At 34.9% G+C, this 18,996-nt stretch overlaps 1 pseudogene across 1 annotated transcript in view; it reads left to right on the top strand.

Moving 5' to 3' along the window:
- LOC143255979 (putative fatty acyl-CoA reductase CG5065) overlaps nt 1-18,996 on the top strand; it is a 96,229-nt pseudogene that overhangs the window by 21,189 nt on the left and 56,044 nt on the right. Inside the window, exon 2 of the transcript XR_013030948.1 lies at nt 8,917-8,987. The product of XR_013030948.1 is annotated as a putative fatty acyl-CoA reductase CG5065 (transcript). The remainder of the gene's footprint in view (nt 1-8,916; nt 8,988-18,996) is intronic.

Genomic DNA, 18,996 nt, shown 5'->3' with positions numbered 1-18,996 from the left:
ACATGGAGCACCGCTTTATGATTATATTACAAATTTTCCTTTCTATATAACCTTGGGCTTATTGTGAAGCTGTATAGATTTCGTGTTTTCGTGTAAACATGACCCTAGGCTTGTTTTCAATATTGAATGTCTCTTTCTTATGTATGTCTTTTCGTCCAAATTGATTTTTACCAACTTAGGTCAGGAGAGGCAATATCTCTCTCCAGGATGGTTGGATATTTGAAGTTAAAGATGTCCCTTGTACTTAATGACATTAAAGATTATAAACAAATTTTGAACACCAAGACCATTCGGTAAGAGACTTCTGCAAAGTCTACTCCAGCTATGATAAGCAAAGTGTAGCATCTTGTAACAGTCGAGGATTCACGAAAACAAATATCAGTAGCAAAAATCGGTTTCATGCGACAGTACACAACATAATCAAGGAGAATCTGTGTCTGGAAACAAGACTAATAAAGATTGGGGTCAACAGAATAAGGCTTCCAGTTATGCTTCCCATATCTCGAGCAGCTGGAGAATGAAGTGGATATTTATGCTGTTTCATATGAAGACATACCGATTAACTCACTGACGCTGCACTTACAAATTTTTGTTTGATAGGACTTGTGAAACAGGCAATGAGAAATTATCGCCCTCTTACACTAGAAGAATTACGGAAGGACCGGCAAGGTCAGGTGGTTAAGGCGCTCGACTCGTAATCTGAGGGTTGCGGATTCGAATCTCCGTTGCACCAAACATGCTCTTCTCTTTCAGCCGTTATAATGTGATGTGATGGTAAATCCCACTATTCGTTGGTAAAAGAGTCGGCAGTGGGTGGTGGTGAGTACCTCCCCTCCCCTAGTCTTACACTGCTAAATTATGAACGGTTAGCGCAGAGAGCCGTCGTGTAGCTTTGCGCGAAATTCAAAAACAAACAAACAAACAGAATTACGAAAAGCAAGCAGGGAGGAGTGGTGTGCTTCGGACGTGACATCTTTACGATTAAGCCTTTTGCAATGGAAACTGTGTTGCAGGACTGTTGTCAAGAACGTTAGATAGAGCTTTACCCAATGTGGTGACATGGGATGTAATGACGTGGATAGGTTCCAAAATAGTTTTATTATAACGTGTTCAATCTCTGTATAAGTAACTCTACTAAAAAACACACGCATACAGCTACATATTTGCAATAAACACTAAGTACCGAAACACTATTGTTCATAATGAACGGGCACTTAATACATCTTTAAAACTTCCTTAAAACTTCTCAATTTTGTAAAATTGAATCATTTAGTGCAGTGTCTGAAACTGGGGCTCTCTTGGATACTCAAAGGAGTCCACTTGCCGTAACAGAAATTTTATAAAGATATTTAAAAATATATGGTTTGTAAAATTAAATTTATGTGAAGTAAAACATTTAATTTTAGAATACAACTTTTCATGTACATATAATTTAGTTTTTTTTATCGAAACAAAAAAAAACCGATAAATTTTGAGGGTCCGCGAGAATGTTTTAAATTAAAAGGGGTCCTCGAGTTACTAAAGTTTGAGAACTGTTTGAAGACCAAACATTTCATTCAAGAAACAAAATCTTGAATTTTGTACTTAATAGTAATTCGAAGTATTTATGTGAATCGTATTACAGTTTGTGTTAATACTGTAGTGATTAGTAAAACAAAAGCAGAGTGGATTATTACGTTAAAACTCTTTAAAGCTGGAAACTAAGTAATTGGGTGTGTATAACACACAAAGACACACTTCCTAGCTGTAAGTACCTAACGTCATACTTTGCCCTACTTTTGTTTTGCTGTTAAGTTAAGGGACTCGGCACTACATGATTCAAGAAACCGGTCACCAGGTGGAAGCGAAGACGTTATTTTACTTATTGAAGACTTACACTTTTCTTGTTGATATTGTGAAAGGAACGTTGGCAAGACAAGTGATAATCTGTAAGTAGTGTCATCGTTTATTTACGTAATACTTAAGGCGCTTAAACTTCTAGAATTCACCTAAAATGCGAATATTGTCATTCTTAATTGTTTCTATATTACTTTAAGCAGAAAGCACTCGGAGTTTTAGTATCGACTAAAGACTGCTGTAGAACTAATTACTTCAACTTTTAAGTTTGTTGGACGTATTAAGTTTTAATAATATTCGTTGTTGAACGAAGCTGGTAAATCCCTTAACTTGTCGGAGTTAAGCCTTTTTCTACCGGCTAGGTGGACTTTTTAAAAAAGAGGTAGGGGGGTAAGTGAAACTGAAATTTGGTAAAAATAATGCATATTTAACAAGGAACTTAATGCAGTGTTAATCTGTGCAGGGTTAAAGTATTTTTTTTAAATTTAATAACCTTTTGAAATGGTAGCTTTAATATGTTATTTACATGTTATATTTATGCAGTAGGGAATTACTACAAGCCAGTGATGTGCATGTTTATTGGCACAAAGCATTGAGTGGTGTATAACCTACATTTTCATAGCAGCACTCAAACCTTCGTAGCACGTGTATTGTGATATATTCGAACGTGGCCTGATCCAGGAAGTGAACGTGTTATCTTTTTTTTTTTTTCTCTCTTTCTCTCCCTCATCGTCACAACTCCCCAAAAGGAAGAAGAATATTCATCAGGATGATTAATAACACTGACCGATAAATAAAAATGTAGTTTCTTCCTCGCTACAGTTCACTCTAGAAAATACACATTGGTCTTCATTGCTACATTATGTTGTACAGATTCTGTCGTTTATTTTAGTAATGTTGCAATATCTTGCCTACATTTTATATTTCTGTCGTAGAAAGGCAGTTTTATTACTAGCCAGTAAAGAGCATGCTTCTTTGGTACAAGGCATTGACCGGTGTATAGCTTTAAGTTTTTTCTAAAAAACATGCTAAGCACGTCATAATATTTGAACGAGATGTGGTCCAGGAAGTAAACATGTTCTGTATTAATTTTGTTGTTAATGACACAACTTTAAAAATGAAAATGCAGCGGGATTGTTGATAACACGGTTCAGGAAATAAAACGCGCTAAAAAACGCGTCATGACCTTTACTGCTATCTGATTGGTCAAAAACCTATTTCTTCTTCCTTTTCTCAAAATAATACTTTAATGAAACATTTATTGTTTTTTGAAATTAAAGTACGTAATGTCGTTATGACTTCAGTGTTTAATGTGATTTGTTTAGAGCCAGTATGTTATTAAATAGTGATTTACTAGAATCGAAGTGTAGAAATGTATCTACAGATTTGTGTGTATGTATCTATATAATATATATATCCTTGTCCTTGTGCAGGTGATTCGTGTGTCTGAAGGGGGGATTGTAAGGTCCAAGGTTCGGACCGTAATATGCAGCTAAACAACATTATCACTTCTTGCTATTCGTGTCTTGTGACCATGACGATTAAGACTAGTTGACTTTCTCTGGTCCACGTCCCTAAATTGGGTAAAAATACAAATCTCTACTGGCCCATTAGTCCATAAGGTGTCTTTCAGTTTGAAATAGCAAGTTCAATGAGGAATGGGTTGTTGAAAATAGTTATGAGTTTGTTTGTTTTTTAATTTTGGAATCCGTTTCTTAAAAGCCCGTATAAATTACCAAGTACTTATTGTTTTTGTGTTTTACTGTCTGATTACTAAACAATTTGTGCCTGGCATGGCCAGGTGGGTAAAGGCGTTCGACTCGTAATCTGAGGGTCGTGGGTTCGAATCCCCATCGCACCAAACATGCTCGCCCTTTCAGCCGTGGGAGCGTTATAATGGTACGGTCAATCCCACTATCCGTTGGTTAAAGAGTAGCCCAAGAGTTGGCGGTGGTGGCGATGACTAGCTGCCTTCCTTTAGTCTTACACTGTTAAATTAGGGAGGCTAGCACAAATAGCCCTCGTCTAGCTTTGCGCGAAATTCAAAAACAAAGTCCTTTTACTCTGTTCTGCATTGTGACTTTCTCCTTTTACTCTGTTCTGCATTGTGACTTTCTCCTTTTACTCTGTTCTGCATTGTAACTTTCTCCTTTTACTCTGTTCTGCATTGTGACTTTCTCCTTTTACTCTGTTTTTTCTCTTTTGGTGGATAACTTTTCTCCAACAAAACACTTGTTTTTTAAAGTATTTCAATTCGTATATAATAAGTTACAGAACTAGTGTTTAAGGTGTTTTCTTTTAAGAAATTCCAGAGAGCACTTTTAATATTAGGCTAATAAATTTGTATTTAAATGAAATTGCCATTAAATTGATTCATTCGTCAAATGAAATGGCAATTTCATTTAAATACAAATTTATTAGCCTAATATTAATTAGTTACTCTGTTTACATCTGTTTTTCTTCACATTCGCAATGCAGTTAGTTACTCAACATCTGTTTTTTTTATGTTGTTGTTGTTGTAAAATTGAAGCGAAAATGCACGAGATTTAACGGGATAATAATTTAATAATTCAACAAAAAATGTTTGAATCGTAGACTGTAAATAAATATTCGTAAAATTTACTACTTTGGAAAGAAATGTAAAATTAATTAATTAAGAGTTATTATTTTTGTATTAAAGATACTCAGAGAAGTTTAAAAGAACGTTTTGGTATGTTGTATTTTGATAAAAGAGTGACGTAAATGAGTACCTAAACATCTTTATATTGTTGTTGTTGTATTTATAAGACGCTTTCTATCAAAACATATTCGTTTTGTAAAAAAAAAAAGTACCAAAACAAATTAATAATTAAAAATGTATTTACACAACTTTGTTTTCATGTGTAAGGAAATTCTCTCACACATTACTAATCTCTCATAAGCTAGTATCGTTTTTATCAATCTCATGAAATAGAACCAACTTATCAAATATTTTCCATCATAAGACTACTCCTAGCAATTTGTCACGTGTGTAGAATTTTTTCGCTAATCTGCCATATACTAAAACTTTCTCGACGAATCTCTCACATATAACTATGCTCATTGAGCGAACGAGTTTCTCGTTTGCTTGGAATAGTTTTCTGATGTATTGTCTGTCTGTTGTCGGGATTTTGTCATTTGAAGGCCTGGAGACCTTTTTCTGTTCTACTTTCGCGCGCACTAGAAATATTTCTCCTATTCTCTTACTTTCTCTTTGTCCATCAAAAACTAGGAGAAATTCTGTTAATATCTACAATGTTCAATCTCCTAACTGTTTACGTTCACTGGGACTTTCTCAGTTTTTGACATGCTTGAACCATTTCGTACAGTTAATACCTACATTACATATATTTTATAAACTAGTAAAATTAGTGACAGTAGTTCAGAAATGTGTTGTAAAGTGGAGATACTTGGCTAGACATGCAGGTTTTGCAATGAAGCTGCTAAAAACAGCTCTTGTGCTGCCAAAGTCAATTCAATCTAGTAGTGGGATGCATGCTATCAGAAGATTTATATAACTTACAGTTGCTATACAGGTCAAATATGTTTTGACGGCTCTGATCATATGTCAAGCGGAAAAGTTAAAAATAGGCTCTTAAAAGCGTGATATAAGGTTTTGATTGTATAATTTAACCTTTTTGTAATACATCATTCATAAAATATATGAAATCTATTTGTAAGTCGGATTTTACCTTCTATATCTGTTAAAGTTTTTACATTGTGTTTTTATCTGATTTATTTGGAGTTGAAAGTTTAAATTTAACTTAACAATGTGTTATTATTTGTATTAGTACGATCTTTGTATAATTCCTTATATTATAACATGATACATAAACTTTCACCCCAAAATAATTTGTGTGGGACTTTCGAATGTAGCTTGAACAGAAAGTTAAAAAGTAGGAATGTTGTCGAGTTAGCACGTGTAAAATTTGTGTCAGGTGCAGGCCTGTGGAAAGAACATGAAGACAGTGCCTCTAGAAATGAAACCAGTTGCACAGAGACAGACAAATGAAAAGATGACACAAATAATATAAATAATAATAGAATACGTTTCATATTCTTAGACGTCTTTGAACTCTACCTTTTCCTGTTCATAACATTTTAACCATAGACTGATATGAATTTACCGAATTAATTAAGAACGCTGACGTCATGGTGTTTTCAAACGTACGTTAGGACAGAGGTTGCTCCGTCTTTAGGTTGCTTTTTTTTTTCATTCTTCTCTGAAATATCATTTAATTACATCGAAGTTGTAAGTTAAATCAACTTTAATATCTAAGACTATTACAACCTCAATTTCAGATTATAATTTACGAATTCGCTTTCCAAAGATTTACAGATACCAAACCTTCTGTGTTTGTATTTGTAATAATATAAATATTTTTGTTTTTATTATTGATATCACTGTTTATGTGTAGAATACGTGGGTATGCTTATATTAAAGTGCAACTATTGGTTAGTGAGCGACGCACAGGAACAAAACCTTTACACAGAGCCCCAAGAAATCTCGTTTTTCTTGGTCTCTTGTTGAGTGCGTTGATAAGAATTCGTGTCAATACTCAATAATAATTTTCCTTTTATATTTGTTACTCACATGTTTTGAAGAATGGTCATTGTTGTATTGTTCCACAGAAGCCCTAAGGAGTAGAGATAATAAAAAATAAAAACAATGATATGTAGGTTTTTTTAAAATAAATGCTAAGGTGTGCATTTTTAAGAGGGTCGGATGAACTACATAATCAGATATTTATAACCTGCTTGTTGAGGTTATTTGTGCTGTTTCTTTGCGGGACAATACATTAAATTCCACCCTTACGGTTTGACAGTATAATCGCTGTTTCACTGAATTTCTATGTATTTTTTGTAGTTTTCTTTGAAGTAATTACACGTCTCCTTGTCGTTTGTAATTTTTTATATCTTGTATTAATTCTGCCTTTTAGGCTAACAGCAACGCGAGTGCGTAGTAGAAATGGATCAGTTAAGAAAAAAAAACTGCAGCACGAGTTGTTATAGGGACCATTCTGGTTCCCACTGGTAACTTAAATGGTTGTAATAAGAGGTGAAATCATCACCATTTACCCAATATCAGTTCTTATTAATCTGTTAGTGTGTGTCGTATTGAGGATCTGTAGTTTTTAATCTCTCAGAATTTTGTTTCGTTTTGTTTTTGTAATTTAGTCTGATATTCATGGTTTATTTCACTGTTGTTTGTGTTTGCAGTTCAGTTTTTTTTATGGCCAGGGTTTTTCGTTGCTGTTATTCATTCCATTTTGAAAAACATTTTGTTAGTTACGTTTACATCTGTTTGTTTTTTCTTTTAGTCCTTAAAAAATCTTTGCATGTTCTGGTCTGCATACTATTAATTCTGTTTTTGAAACTTGGTTGTTTTTGTGTATTACGAGTCTTCCCGTGATACAACGGTATGTCTGCAGACTTAAAACGCTAGAAACCGGGTTTCGATACCCGTGGTGAATACACAACACAAATAATTCAATGCATAGCTTTGTGCTGAACTACAAACAAACATAATTTTCTCCATCATTTTATATCCAGATATTTCCATGAGGACTTTGTTCACTGATGTTTTCTGCCTGGACTTTTCATCAGGATTTTCTCATCGTTCTCAGTGTAGACTTTAACCTCTATTGTTGTTCAATCTGAGGGTCGCGGATTCGAATTCCCGTCGCACCAAATATGCTTGCAGCCGTGGGGACGTTATAATGTCATGGTTAATTCCACTATTCGTTGGTAAAAGAGTAGCCCAAGAGTTGGCGGTAGGTGGTGATGACTAGCTGCCTTCTCTCTAGTCTTACATTGCAAAATTAGGGACGGCTAGCACAGATAGCCCTCGGGTAGCTTTGTGCGAAATTCAAAACCAAACCTAAAATATCATTAATTGGAAACTGTTTCTTGATAATTATCTTATCACGTCAGTTCTTTTTACACTTGACTGCATTGAGTTACTGCACAAGTTTAGAAGTTTAAAATTATAAGGTATAGTTAGCCCTCGAATAGCTTTAGGCGAAAAACAAACTGTTGTTTTTTCATGATTTTCATTTTGTAAAAATAAGATTTAGTTTATAACTGTTTTCGAGATATTCCATTTTTTTTTAATAGTTGGTTATTACTTTTCTACATGTATTTCCTACTAGGTCATTACTGATTTCATGTTGATTTTTTGAAATTCCGTCTGTGATTTGCCCGAGATAACTGCGTGTTCAAAAAAAATATTTGCCCGATTAATTTTACGTATTAATTAGTTATTTGCCATAAGTTATCATGTTATCCTGCTTTACGATAAGCTATAAAAATACGAAATAAAAAAACTTTTTAAAACTCATTTCCAAAATAAATTAGAAAAACCGACACAGAAGATGTTAAGGTTTTCCCTTTTTGTTTTCGCCAAAATTTTTCGTTACTGTTTTTATAATCGTCAGTGCTTCCAATGCGTTGATTAAAGATTGTATATCTCGTTTTTTTCGATATCAAATTGTTATGGTTGGTTAAAACTATTTAATAGGTCCAGCATGGCCAGGTGGTTTAGGCGCTCGACTCGTAATATGAGGGTCACGAGTTCGAATCCCCGTCACACCAAACATGTTCGTACTTTCACCCGTTGGGGCATTATAATGTGACGGTCAATCCCACTATTCGTTGGTAAAAGAGTAGCCCAGAAGTTGGCGGTGAGTGGCGATTATTAGCTGCCTTCCCTATAGTCTTACACTGCTAAAATAGGGACGGCTTGCGAAGATAGCCCTCGTGTACCTTTAGGGGAAATTCAAAACGAACCAAATAAACTTTTTAATAGATATTTATGAAATATATATTTTATCTAATAAATAATCTCTCAAGTACCTCTAAAGGAGCAGTTTAAATTTTTTGAATATTTTTCCGTTACTTGTATATTTATATTTCCACCCGATATTATACTGCAATAAAAGATTTACGAACGTGACACTATTGTGTACTTTGAGTAGGAACGTTCGGTATAATAGTCTTACTGGTATAATATTGTTCAGGTTTGTTGTGTACATAATAAACCTCCTTATTTCATATTTTTAGGCGTTTTATCAAAGAGGCTGACTCCAGGAGGAAAGTTCACTCATACCTGAAGGACAACTGAAAGATATCAAGTACGTCTGTTATTAGTATTTCACTTCAAATAAAACGTGTTTACTCGGATTCTTGTATTTGTGTATTCAACTTATGCAATTGCATACTTTCCCTTTTCATCATTTTATTTCTAAAATTCACAGACTCACGATAAATTCTAGTACGCCTGTTTATATTTACCTGCCTTTGACTTCTCCCTTACGTATCCATCTGCCCTTTTACCGCCAAAAAATGTTTGAACTACAACCTTTTGAACAGAGAGAAAGAGAAAAAATGTTCATTAAACATTACTTGAAAACATTTGTGTACAAATGGCTTCATGTGTATAAACGTTCTCTGCTAATTTTGTTAGACATTCATCAGTACTTTTATTGTATTATAATTCTAATTTTAAATATAATTTTTAATTATAATATTATAATATAAAATAATTTTTAAACATAGACTGCCCCTCCCTGGGGATTTACAACGCTAAAATCAGAGGCTTTATTCCCCTCGGTAGACACAGCAGATAGCCCGATATGATTTTGATATAAGAATACACACATACACACAAAACATAGACCAGATGCTTAGAACAAGATTTCAGAGTAATGATAAAATATACTTGTACCATTTTTTCAATCTGTGTATATTAACGCAGGAGTATTTTGATGTTAAGTCATATGTATTGGAAAGAGAATTTGCTTAGAAATTTCATTGGGCTTTAGATCATGGTTTTTCAAACTATGCTCCGCGGAGCCCTTGGGCTACGCCATAGTTATCTGGGGCTCCGCGAGGAAATTTTAAAATGTTAATATTTTTTCCTAAAACTGTAAAATTGACTCAGAATACACTGTACAAAAAAGTAAAATATATCTTTAATATAATACGTTTATCGTTTACTGGGCCCTTTTGATACTTTATTCTGCCTAACGCCAGACGATTTTATATAGCTTAGGGAAGTTCTTGCGGTGAAAGTGTTAATACAATCTGAATTTAACTTCGACAGTGGGTACCACTGGTTTCTAGGCCCGGCATGGCCAGGTGAGTTAAGGCGTGCGACTCGTAATCCGAGGGTCGCGGGTTCGCATCCCCGTCGCACCAAACATGCTCGCTTTTTCAGCCGTGGGGGCGTTATAATATGATGGTCAATCCCACTATTCGTTGGTAAAAGAGTAGCCCAAGAGTTGGCGGTGGGTGGTGATGACTAGCTGCCTTCTCTCTAGTCTTACACTGCTAAATTAGGGACGGCTAGCGCAGATAGCCCTCGAGTAGCTTTGCGCAAAATTCTAAAACAAACCACTGGTTTCTAGTAGATATGGCACCATTTCAAGATTTCATGCGCCATTGGAGACAGCGAGATAGCCTAGAAATTTTCGTACGAAACATCTGTTAAACATAGATGGTGATGCCAACTCTCTGTCTTTTAAAAGCCAGATCTGAATTAGCGGCTGAATCTCGAACCAAATGACAAATGACTTTATAGCTGAAACTTGTTCAAATTTGAAACATTGGGATGCAGTATCAGTTGTTTCAATTTCAATATATATTTATATAAAGTATAATTATATTTATGACAATTATAATTGGTAATTGTTAGGTTAGATTAGATTCGTTGTAGTTTAATTAGACAAACTTGGTCATGTGAGCGTATGACGTCATTTTCATATTGTTTCATTTCGTTCGAGATTTAGACGCACGTCAGATCTAGCTTAATATTTTGAAATGTGGCTTAATTTCTATTAAAAAATAAAAATTGTAAAAATAATAGGTGTTCCTTTCCCTTTATAAAAATATGTTATTCTAGCGGCTTAGCCTATTTTCTACAAATCTTTATTTCTGACTTCGTTATGACAACACTGATCTTAGGTCAGCATGTTATTGCGCGATGATAAAACTCAAGTACTTGAACGAGTTTTTACTAAGAAGCTATTTTGTGTCCGTGAAAATACTTTTGAAGTGCCAAAGATATAACAATACCTTTTCAGACAAATTAATAATTAGTTGTCACCCTTATAACGTTTCAGTGCCTGATTATCAGTAATAAATTTGATACGAGTAAAAATCTTCCTAGGCCTAATACGAATTCATCGGCGTTATCGTCGTGTGAAAGCACTTCAATGCACGATGATACAAGAAGTACTGAAACAAAAAGAAATTAAAGTATGATGAAAGTTTTATTGAATATGGTTTCACATGGACAGGTAATGAAGATGGACTAAGTGGGTTGTGTGTTGAATGTGAAACAGCGTTGAGTAACAGTAGTTTGTATCCAGCAAAGTTAAAACGGCATCTAGAAACTAAACACTCTCAGTTAAAAAATCCAACTTCTGAGAATTACAAAAGAAAGCGTTTGCAATTAAATGCAAGTTTTGGTTTGGTTTGTTTTGAATTTCGCGCAAAGCTACACGAGGGCTATCTGTGCTAGCCGCCCCTAATTTAGCAGTGTTAGACTAGAGGGAAGGCAGCTAGTCATCACCACTCACCGCCAATTCTTGGGCTACTCTTTTACCAATGAACAGCGGGATTGACCGTACCATTATAACGTCCCCACTGCTGAAATGGCAAACATGCTTGGTGTGATCACCCTTTCAGCCGTGGGGGCGTTATAGATGCAAGGAAAGTCACAATTCGTTCATTTGTCCATCAGGACAACAAAGGTGCTCTTATTACTTCATATTGTGTTAGTTACCTATTGCAAAAACAGGTTAAGCTTATACAATTGCAGAATAATTAATAAAACCATGCGCAAAACATTTGGTAGAGTACGCGATTGATGAGAATGTTTTGAAAACATTAACTGTGTGTCCCTTTCTGATAACTCGGTTTTCGAAGAATCAAGGATATGTCAGCAGTTTGATTAACGGAGTTAATAAGGAGAGTAAAAGGGAGTCCAACGTTTTCGACACAGATGGATGAATCAACAGATGTCGCATGTTATGCGATGTCGCTTGCCTTTGTTCGCTATATTCACGAAGCTAGTTTTGAAGAAGACATGATAATTTGCAAACTTTTGCCTACTCAAACAACATTGGAAGAAAAATTTAAACTGATAGATTTATTTGTGGAAGGACATGAGATCCAATGGCAGCTTTGCTCAAGTATTTGCACTGATGGGGCTGCAGCTATAATTGGAAAATTTTCAGGCGCAGTAACACGCATAAAAAAGAAAAATCCGGACATCGAGAGTACCCACTGCTGTCTTCATCGTCATGCATTTGCAATGAAACGAATGTCAGAAGAGTTAAAAGAGGTATTGGGTGATGTCATAAAAATAGTTAATTTTGTAAAATCAAGACCAGTCAATGCGAGGATCTTCAGTTTAATCTGTGAGGATATGGGAAGTTTGCATACTGAAGTCTGGTGGCTTTCTCGGGGAAAAGTACTTGCTCGGTTTTTCTAATTACGTGATTAGATAGGTTTTATTTTATCTGAATGCAATTTTGAACTTGAATACAAATTAAGGGGCAAATTCTTATTACAGAAAGTGGTTTACCTTTCTGACATATTTGCCTATCTAAATGAACTGAATGCTACAATGCAGGATACCAGGGTAACGTACTTCAAAGCTCAGAGTAAAATGGAAGTGCTTTAACGTAACCTAAAACTTTAGGGTGGATGTATACTTATGGAAGAACTTGACTTATTCGAAAATCTGTGGGTTTTTTTATTTATGAATGAATTTTTCTTAAGTGAATATGCAAAAGTTTCAGTCTTGCAGCAGATATCTGATTTGTTTAGAACTATTGGAGAGTAATTCCCTCCTCACTTAGAAAAAATTACTATGGATTCAAAATCCCTTTGTTGATTCTGCAAATACCAACGATTTGCCTTTGAAATAGAAAGAACAGTTTATAGAAATTTCAACTGATTACACCCTAAAAACAAAATTTCAGCAAGAAGAAATTACACAATTTTGGGTTCAAATGGCCATAGTAAGTAACTGAAGTAAGTAACAGAGCTTTGAAAATTTTGATGCGTTTTCCAACAACATTTCTTTGTGAGCAAATATTTTCACTGTATACAGCTACAAAGACCAAATTTAGAAACAGGCTAAATATTAAAGATGATTTGCGCTTGCAGGTATCAACCATAACTCCAAATATTGAACTACTTTGTGAACAAAGGTAAGCTCATTCGAGCCACTAATAAATACATAAGTACAATGTATTTTTACTGACATAAATTTTGCAAGCAGAAATTTGTGAACAAGTAAGTAGAAGTCAAAATATTTCTTTAAATATTGATACATTTAGCAAATTTACATTCTAAAACCTTGAAGTGAACTTTATCTGGTGCTAGTGACCGATTATTTCTATTTTTAGTGATTTTTTCATTACAGCTCTGGAATATTTTTCTTTCTGATGTAGAGCTCCGCAGGTCTAAAAAGTTTGGGAACCCCTGGTTTAGGTAATGAGTACACCTCACTGAAATAAAATTAAATCTTTATTCACTGTACAAAGGCAGAAGGTTTCATAGAGAAGCCATATTTCAGACAGCTGAGTTAAATAGTAGTGTTAACTTTTTACAGATATGACCTGTTTATTACAAACTGTGAATCGTTCTCACGCCTTGAATTTAGTTTACATAATAGAATGGCTAGGGATTGTTAGGAACCTTCTGAATTTATCATTCGATATGAGCTTATCACTTAGAAACCAAGTTGGCCTGGTAATACTAATAGGCGCTTGTGTGTAGGGTGAAATATGATGAGTGATAACCAGATCTATGTAAGGGAATAGGGCCAGCAGTAAAATTTTAATTAAATAACCGACTACTAACCAATGGTAGGTGAGAACCGATCAAGCGAAGTTGAAGACACATGATCGTAATAAAGCAAAAGCTAGTCGAGCGTTATCGAGATACAAAACAACAAATCGGTAGCTGGTGTAATTATAGTAGAAAATTAACCAGGTGGAGATACGGTAGAAATAATATTGAAAATGATTTAAATGATGGCGGAATAACATATCGTGAAAATTACAAAACTAAAGTGAAGATGATTCATTTACATCAAGAATCGCCATCAGTGCCTCAAATGTTATTAAAATTAGCAAAGATATGTTTTTAATCTATTTGTTTCTACTATAATTTTCGGTTTTACACGCTGGCACACCCCAGTGGAACCGTATCTGTTTCCTGATGTAATAGAAGTATTCGTGGGCAGTTTTTTTTTCTAACAAAGCATTTTAACACTATATAATATAACAAGTTATGCACATGGGTACGATATGTTTAATTATCGTGTGAAGAAGAAACATAACCTAAAAAATTTGAAGATTATCGGGGCGGTCAACCTGAAAGTATAAAGTATTCAAGGGAAATAGAGAACAATGAACCACTTCAGTTTCTCTATGTTTAGTGTACAAGAATATTAACTCCGCCATGTCTAATTGTTGCAGTTTTTAAAACCAGTCTCGCACTGATAAATATCCAACTCTACAACATTTTTGTTATTTCAAAATATTCACCACTAGGTACAAAGTACTCGCTCTTTTTTCCACATCCACACAAATTTTAAACTTTCTACATTAACTTTCACGAAGGAAATCTTATTGTGGGGTGCGGGTTAGCTCTTTAGTACAATTCTAGATTTCAATTTTTGGGCGTGCGTTAGCCCTGTTGTAGATTTTGAAGCTAACGAATCGGATTCGAACCATGCGATACAGGGAAATATTCCCCGCACTTTAAATAAACGATGAGTGAATTGACAGTCAATCCCTCAGCATGCGGGCCTGCTATGGCCAGGTGGTGAAGGTACTCGATTCGTAATGTGAGGGTCGCGGGTTCGAATTCCCGTCACACCAAACATTCTCGCCCTTTCAGCTGTGAGTACGTTATAATGTGATGGTCGATCCCACTATTTGTTGGTAAAAGAGTAGCCCAAGAGTCTTCAGTGGGTGATGATGACTAGCTGCCTTCCCTCTAGTCTTACACTGCTAAATTAGGGACGGCTAGCGCAGATAGCCCTCGTGTAGCTTTGTGTGAAATTCAAACCAAACCAAACTCTCATCATGGATGATGGGTGGTAGAGTGGTGCTTGTTTTCTTGATAGTTTATAATTATGGAAGACGATAGATAACATTAGTCGACGTACCATAAATACAAAATACAAGCACAGTCTTGTAACTGATTTAACAAATAATAGACATACAGAACGGTACAAAAATGAAGAAACATCGAGGAAACTATTACTATTCAGGCACATAATAGTAGGCTACTGTCAATAGATATAAACTGTACCAATGATTAACAACCTCACGATGATGCACCAATATGCAGATGATGCAGAAAAAAGAGCACTTTTATGTCTCTAAATGACATAAAATTAAAACTGTTTTAAAGCATTATTTTCCTAACTTGAATGTAGTACGTGGTGAAAATTAATAAGTGATTGAAAAATCAAAAAGAATAAGTTATTGTCACGTTTGTTTCGTTTTGTAATGATTTCAATTAATTGCGTTTGAAATTAACGCGTTTAAGAATATATGGCAAATATGTTTTATTTTGTCAATTGATTAGTGATGTTTGAAATTACGGCACATCTTTTATATTGTCAATTGGCTAATCAGTGATGTCTGAAATTATCTATTATACTGTCACTTGGTTAGTGATGTCTTAAATGTGGCACATTATATTTTATATTAGTACTCGGTTAGTGATGTCAAAAAATATCCTACGACCATGAACTCCGGGTTTTTTGTTTGGACGTTATATGTTTAATTGTTTTATTTTATCACTATTTAACGCTATAGATGAAACCTCAAATAATTATTGGACACCGAAATTAATCCATGCATTATTTCTTTCTACTAGAAAGTTGTGCTCACTCTAAGAACTGTAGAACTAGACCTAGAATATGGCGGCTTAAGACTGAATCTGATGCATTAACGGCTGGTATGGGTATTAACACTTTTATTGATAAGCAGAAAACAACGTTTCGACCTTCCTAAGTCATTTTCAGGTTTGCCAACCGTTGTTCTCTGCTTGTCAATAAAAGTGTTAATACCCATATCTGCCGTTTTGAGATATATTTTTATTTCAAGTGTGTTTCTCTTCATCAAGAATTGCTGAACCTGATGTAACTGTGTTCGTTAGCTAGATACTATTAAGGTATAAACAAGCTGCGTATCGCATTACAGTTTAACGAGAAGTGGTCATAACTATAGTTGTTGTCGTTAGATTATGTTAACTTCACATATCATTTTGAGTTCCGCTGGTATGAAGCAATTAACTAAATACATATAAACAGTTAAAAAGAGTACAACGTCTAACTAATTAATTAAAACAAGAACCATCCTTAAAATGACTAGATGTTTCGGTGTCCTTACGTCACCATCTTCAGGAGTAAGAGTTGAAGTTTGGTCAAGACTTGTGTACTAAACTTGGACCAACTTCTTTATTCAGCACAGTACCTATGGTTTTTCCAGTATCTGTTATTTCTCTAGTATTTAAATCTGAACTCAATCTGATTAATCAAATTACCATTAGTCCCAGTCTATAACATGATATGTGCTCCATAGTGGCATAGCGGTGTGTTTGCGAACGTATACTCGTGGCGGTCAGAGCACAAATAGCCCTTTGTGTAGGTCCGTGTTTAATCACCACGAGATGTGCCTCCCGCATGTTCTGCTAAAGTCTATTTGTGTGTATGTATTGCACAAGTGTTGCTTTAACTTCCAGTTAACTAAAGTTTGCAATCTTTGCTGTACCAAATAATGAGGTAATGAATTATGCAAGTCACGGTTTATAACATCTGTTTAAAAAAATGTTTACGAATGAAGTGATAATTGTGAAACTTGCAGCTTTGTATATAATACAATTTTTTCAAAATTCCTTACACGCTGTTATCAGCTATTGAAATATGGGACGTATATTTTTTAAAACTAAACACTTGATGTTATTCCCCCTTCCCCGCCAGAGAGCGCATGACTCTCCCATTGCGGTATACAATTCTTTTTCAGCACATGTTCCCCTTGCGGCATTTTGCAGCTCTTGTCATGGATTTGTGGAGACGAAATACCGATACGATATGTAAAACATGCTAAATCGACACACCTTAAAAAAATTAGTTCTGTATATCAGATGGATACAGATAAAAGTAAGCTAGTGTTAAATGAATAATTTATTTTAACTTTCATTTTCGATAAATGTGTTAAGGATACTTTCTTTTTGTTCTTGGGGTAGGATTGTCAGGAAAAAATCCTGTTAAATAAACGTTTAAAACAGTGAAGACGTTTTCCATTAGATTTTCGGTGGCACAAAAGTAAGTTTGGGGACTTGTAACGTTAAAATTCAGGTTTCGATATCCCTGGTGGGTACAACACAGGTAGTTATAATGTAGCTTTGTGCTTAATTACCAACAAACAAACAATTGCCCCTTATTGGTCAGAAAGTTAGTTACCGATAAACGTTTCTAATATTCATTGTCTGACATTTCGGTTTCATGAAATTGATAACGGTTGTAATGTTTTAAATTATTAGTGAAACTGTGATATAAGGTCAAATACATTACTACTATTGGATAATCTCCATCAGGCATTTCTACGATAAGAAGTTAAGCTGCTGAAATGAAGATAACAGACATACCAGTAACTTGGATCATCGCTAAGTTTCGGGATATACAACGCTAAAATCCGTGGTTCGATCCTTCGCTGTGAACAGAGCGCATATAGCCCCATTCTTTAGTTTAATACACTAAAATCAACAACGACCAGTTAACAGCGACTAACGTTTATCGAGGACACACCAGCAGTAGGTTACAAAGTCTAAAGTAAACTATCATGTCATTGAAGTAAACCTTTAAATTGTAAACGATGTAAAAGAGATTTTCATACGAAATTGTAGGTCGTTCATCCGCAATATTCCTATAAAAAAACAATCTGACTTCGTGTTATTTTGAAATTAAAATTTTCGTGTAAGTATTAGTATATACACGCAATTATCTCGATAAGAAGTTACCATAGCACCTAGAGAGATTGTTTGTTTTGGAATTTCGCACAAAGCTACTCGAGGGCCATCTGTGCTAGCCGTCCCTAATTTAGCAGTGTAAGACTAGAGGGAAGGCAGCTAGTCATCACCACCCACCGCCAACTCTTGGGCTACTCTTTTACCAACGAATAGTGGGATTGACCGTCACATTATAACGCCCCCACGGCTGAAAGGGCGAGCATGTTTGGCGCGACCGGGATGCGAACCCGCGACCCTCAGATTACGAGTCACACGCCTTAACATGCTTGGCCATGACGGGCCACCTAGAGAGAAAGTAGACCTTATCCCTCACATTGTATAAAGTTAAACAATATAGAACAATAAAAGAAAATTAAAGCGGTAGAGTAGGTAAATTTCTCTTTTCTCTTAACTGTTTTTGTTTAGACACAAATTTAACGTGTCACAAACTTTAAAGTACTTTGTATACAAAAATGATATTTTAGGTTCAATCGTCGTACAGACTATTGTAACAAAATTATTACCGTTTTTTAATAGCTTTGGTTTGTTTGCCGTGCCTTTAGTTACACATTAGAAATTAATAAATGTTTTTTATGTATGTTTCATAACGATGTAACAGCAAGAGTGTAGACAAGGTTTGGATAATGGGAGGGCTCATGTGTTAAAAAAAAGATGCTCGCGTAGCGACTATTGTAGTTATGGATGATTGGTTTTATATTGAGGCTAAAAACCTAGTGGCGGGGCTCAAGGCCACGTTAACACCTTTGATTGCAATTCTTTATGTTCATATATACCCTACTACTATAACACCTTACAACCGTCTAATAACTTCACTGAGATTACATAACCCAGTTTATAACGCTTGAAACTAGGTTTCGATAGCCGTGGTATACAGATAGTCCACTGTATGGCATTGCACTTAACATCCAACCATTGTTTTCATTTTAACTCATAATTACCACAATGGAATTACAGAACTTAATGTTATATTACTACATTAAACTGTAATCGCCTTATTTACATTACATAGCCTATTAACTCATTATTACTTTGAAATGTCTGGTTAGCTGATTGCGTAAACCAGTAATGAATGAATCA

Source organism: Tachypleus tridentatus, chromosome 7 (genome assembly GCF_004210375.1).
Source record: "Tachypleus tridentatus isolate NWPU-2018 chromosome 7, ASM421037v1, whole genome shotgun sequence".
Taxonomy (NCBI): Eukaryota; Metazoa; Arthropoda; class Merostomata; order Xiphosura; family Limulidae; genus Tachypleus; species Tachypleus tridentatus.
The sequence above is the reverse complement of the archived record's forward strand: the minus strand, read 5'-3'. Positions and strand labels throughout refer to the sequence as shown.